Source organism: Fistularia commersonii, unplaced genomic scaffold (genome assembly GCF_037954325.1).
Source record: "Fistularia commersonii isolate RoL2024-O1a breed Wild unplaced genomic scaffold, RoL_Fcom_v1.0 HiC_scaffold_83, whole genome shotgun sequence".
Classification (NCBI taxonomy): Eukaryota; Metazoa; Chordata; class Actinopteri; order Syngnathiformes; family Fistulariidae; genus Fistularia; species Fistularia commersonii.
In genome coordinates this window covers 72,501-77,500 of record NW_028234041.1, presented here as the reverse complement: position 1 = coordinate 77,500, position 5,000 = coordinate 72,501, and positions in this window count along the sequence as shown.

Sequence of the window (5,000 nt, the reverse complement as noted above, 5' to 3'; positions counted from 1 at the left end):
ATTTTCAGTCCATGCCTCAGCCGGCCTGAAGCTCCACTGATGCGCATGTGCGGATGCCTCTATCTAGCGGACATAAAATAAAGACAATCATTCAAATGTGAATGAGTCGGCGTGATGCTCCGGGATGTGTGGAGCTCAGGGAGCTCCACGAGTGAGGGAGTTAAGTTAGGGCGGGGGTGCAAGTAGGCTCTAGGATTCCCCGAGTCGGGGCGAGCGATGGGTTTAGAGGCGTATCGCATTGAAGATAATGGCCGCATATCCTTCTTGGACTTTTCTAAAGCCTTTGACTCGGTCGAACATCCATTTATCATAGCAACGCTCGAACATTTTGGATTTGGTTAAATATTCAGGAATGTGATCCGTGGGCTCTATGAGAATATTCATAGCTGTGTCACCCTGCCAAGCGGCACCACTCCGAGCTTCCATGTTGATGTGGGAATCCCCCAAGGTTGCCCCATCTCACCCTATTTATTTATAATTGCTACCGAAATGCTAGCCGTTTATGTTGAAAAGAGCAACGATATCCAAAAGTTAGACGTGCTGGGGACTGAAATTGTTATTAGCCTGCTGGCAGATGACACAACCTTAGTTTTGAAAAATGAACATCAAGTCCCAATAAGTGCCGAAAACAACCAAAACATTCTCCAAGGCTTCAGGATTGTCATTAAACTTAAAGAAATGCAAACTTCTTGCGCTGCATGACTCGCCACTAAAGGAAATCAGCGATGTTTCCATGAAATCAGAAATAAAATACTTGAGCATTTTCCTATCCAAGGACCAAACGTTAAATCAATCCAGGAACATTGAATCTAAACTGAATCAAAGTAAAGCTTAATTCTAATATATGGCTCCAGAGAGATTTATCAATATTAGGCCGGATATATTTGACTAAAATGGATGTGTTTATCCAGATGTATATACCCAGCGTATTCCAATGCTGCTCCAAATCAACTCGTAAAATCTGTTAACCAAATCAATTTCAACTTTATCTGGAGGAACAGACCACACCATCTAAGAAAAATCACATATGGTGAAAGAAACAAGTGAAGGAGGGCTGAAAGTGATAGAGTCGGACTGCTTGAATGGGACATTGAAGGTGAACTGGTTGAAATCCTGGATCAAACCTCATCGTTCTTTCTGGTATTGTACTCCAAACTACTTATTCAACAAAGTCGGCGGCCTGAGTCTTCTGCTTATCTCTGACTTGGATATCAACAAGATTCCTGTCAAATGTTCAGAGTTCCATAAACAAATATTATTATACTGGAAAATGATATACGTACACAATTTCTCACCACACAGTATAATAGTTTGGAACAATCGATATGTACTGCATGGCAACAAACCTCTGTTTTACAAGGAATGCTTTGAGAAAGGTATATGGTCGATAATTGACTTGATGGATGACACTGGCAGTCCTCTGGACAATGAGCAGTTCTGTACTACACACAGATTCAAGCCTCCCATATTAGAGTTGCTAAAGTTACGAAACGCACTGCCTCGACAATTTGTATTCCTGACCAAAAATATAATGACGCACCGAACCGTACAACCACAGTTACCCCGACTATCACTCCAGGGAATCTCAATTGTGGACAGAAAGCGCGGCAACTCCTTTATTAGGAAATGTTTCACAGGAAACTTATTCCCTGGACGTCAAAAAAAAAAAAAAGGATATTTTAAATAAATTTGATGAGGAATCGATTGCCACGCTGCGAACCATGTATCTGACTCTACCCATACCCCCAAGGCAAAAGAGACCCACTTCAAAATTATGACTGACATCTACCCATCTAAGGAATTATCGAGGGTACGCTTTAATTTTGAAGATAATATTTGTACATTTTGTGAAGACAACATTGAAACCACTGACCATATATTTTTTCTCCTTCTCATTCCATCGTCACCAGTTTCCTTCTCAAAAGATGATATAACATTCTGTTTACTTATAAGCAACATAACAGATGAACTCTGTGTCAATGTTCTTTTAGGCCTGGCCAAGTTCTTCATTCACAAGAACAGAATGCAAAAATGCTCCCCAAATTTTAATGTCTTCATAAACGATTTTGAAATATAAAAAAAAAAAAAAAAAATCCTTAAAACTTATAGAAAAATCCAAAAACTAAAAAATATAGTTACCCATGTCCGAGGTTCCTTTTTTTTTTGGTAAAAAAAAAAAAACAAAAAAAAAAAAACAACTTGATTACATGTTACATTCCCCTTGCAATTTTTTTTTTATTTTTTCGTTTTAATTTCTTATTTGTCTATCTATTGATTTAATTACTTCCTTTTAATTTCTTTTTTTGTCTCGCACTGTAAATTTCTCACAAACCTGTAACACTATTAACTTCTCATTACATACAGAACAAATGTCCTGATGTCCGTTGCTTCCTCATCCCTGGTTGTTTCATTGACATTCAGTTCTACCTTGCTATGTTTATTTGTACATTTGTATATTTGGGTGTACTATTTATGTTCAATTAAAAACAGTTTGATGTCTGAGATTCCTTGTGAACCGCCAACTTAATTACATGTTATATTCCCCTCACAATTTTTTTTTTTCGTTTTTAATTTTATTTTTCTATCTATTTATTTAATTATATCCTTTTAATTTTCTTTTTTTGTCTAGCATTAAAAATTTCTCGCAAACCGTTAACACTATTAACTTCTGATTACTTACAGCACGAATGCGCTTATGCCCCCCCACCCATCCCGCTTTTTCCGTACGGTGGCAGACACTGAGATCGAAAGCAAATGGGTGTCATTGAAATGCAGTAACAGGGTGATAACAGCCGTGTTCGAAGTGTGTAGGGGCTTATAGGAGAGCAGAAGCACGTCACGCAATTCACCTGAGTTCGGAGGATCGGGAGTACCAGGGCCCATAGCGGAGAAGCGGAAGAGCGCAGTTATGTGTCTCTTCTCAAAGGCCGGGAAGCTGGGGGGCAGCAGGACCCCTTAGACCGGCTAATGTGAGCCTTCTCCGGACATAGATCACCCGGACTTATGACTGGAGCTCCCGGACCTCTGGGCACACACATATGTGAATGAGTGGATGAGCTAATGTCGGTTTGGTTGTGGATACGTTTCGGCCAATGCTATCAGCACAGCGATGATGAGTTCAGGTGTGTCTGTGTGTGTTTGTGTGTTTGTGTGTGTGTGTGTGTGTGTGTGTGTGCGTGTGTTTGTGTGTGTGTGAGAGTTTGTTTTTGTGGGTTGGGGGGGGTTCCCGCGGACACGGAGTACCAGGGCCTGGAGCGGATGAGGTGAGGAGCGGAGGAGAGCAGAAGCCCGGACCGTGATTCGCTTGTGTCCAGCGGTTCGGGAGTTCCAGGGCCCGAAACGGAGGAGCGGAGGAGCGGAGGACGGCAAAACCCCTTTCTGCAATTCGCCTGAGTCCGGCGGATCGGTAATACCTGGTTCCGCAGCGGAGGAGCGGAGGAGTGGAGGAGATGTTTCTCTTCTCAGAGGCGGCGAGGAGGGGGGGAGAGGGACAGGACCCCTTACCCTTACCCCCCCCGGACGTTTGAGTGGAGCTCCCGGACCTCCGGGCACGCACATGCGAATGACTGGATCACAGGGAGTGCCAGGGCCTGGAGCGGATGAGCAGAGGAGAGGCGGAGGGCAGAAGCCCGGCCCTGTTCAAGAGTTCCAGGGTCCAAAGCGGGGGAGCGAAGAAGCGGAGGAGGGGAGGAGAGCAGAAGAGCAAAAAAACTGGCCCGGAATTCACCGAAGTCCCGCGGATCGGGAGTTCCAGGGCCCGGAGCGGAAGAGCGGAGGAGAAGAGGAGCGGAGCAAAGCGGAAGCCCGTCTTAACAACAAGGAAATTACAGATGAGGCTATCATTTCCAATGAAAACTTTAAATTCTATAGCCACCTATACACTTCGACATTGTCAAAAAGCGATTGTGACTCCTTTCCATTAAATATTCCTCAATATATCCCAAAAATAAACAACAAACAATATATGTTTGTTTATATATGTTTATATATAAACAACAAAAAATATACAGTTTGATGTCTGAGATTCCTTGTGAATCGCCAACTTAATTACATGTCGTATTCCCCTTGCATTTTTTTTTTTCGGTTTTAATTTCATTGGTCTATCTATTTATTTAATTATTTCCTTTTAATTTCTTTTTTTGTCTAGCAATGTAAATTTCTCACAAACCGTTAACACTATTAACTTCTGATTACATACAGAACGAATGTCCTTATGTCCTTTTCTTCTTCATGCCTGGTTGTTTCATTGACATTCAGTTCTACCTTGCCATGTTTATTTGTACATTTGCGTGTACTATTTATGTTCAATTAAAAAAAAAAAAAAAAAAGAATGAGAGGCTGAGAAAATCTCCATGTCTCTCTCTCTCCCCCCTTAATGCCCCCCCGCTTTTTCCGTACGTTGGCAGACAATGAGATCAAAAGCAAATGGGTGTCATCGTAATGCAGTAACAGGGTGATAAAGGCCATGTTAGAAGTGTGTATGGGCTTATTTTACAGGCTTTCCCCTGGTACTCCATGGATTACCAGGGGCGTTTCTGCCGTGAAGCTGAAAGGAGCTGTTTCGGTGTTCCTGTTTATAAATCCACTCAGCAATGAGGTGAAAAGCACATCGGTATCGATATAATTCGGTAACAGGGCGATAACATCCATGTATTCCGCTCTGGGCCCTGGTACTCCTCGGGGGGGTGAACGCCGGGCCGAACTAGTCCTGGTACTCCATGGAGTACCAGAGGCCCGCCGCAGTGAGAGTAAATGGAGCAATTTGGGTGTTCAATTGTAAAAAGCGGCCTAAAATCCGTGTGGAAAGCAAACGAGTGTTGTTTTAAGACAGTGTGAGGGTGACAGCAATCTCTCCAAGAAGCTTTCTTGGGTTATTTCTGAGGTTTCTCAATGCACTCCTAATGGGAGAGAAGGTAAAGCCCATAAAGCCCACGGGCTTTTCCTTTGTCCGCGCTGCAAGGGACTTTACTCGTTTTTTCGAGGGGACATCCCGCGGGATA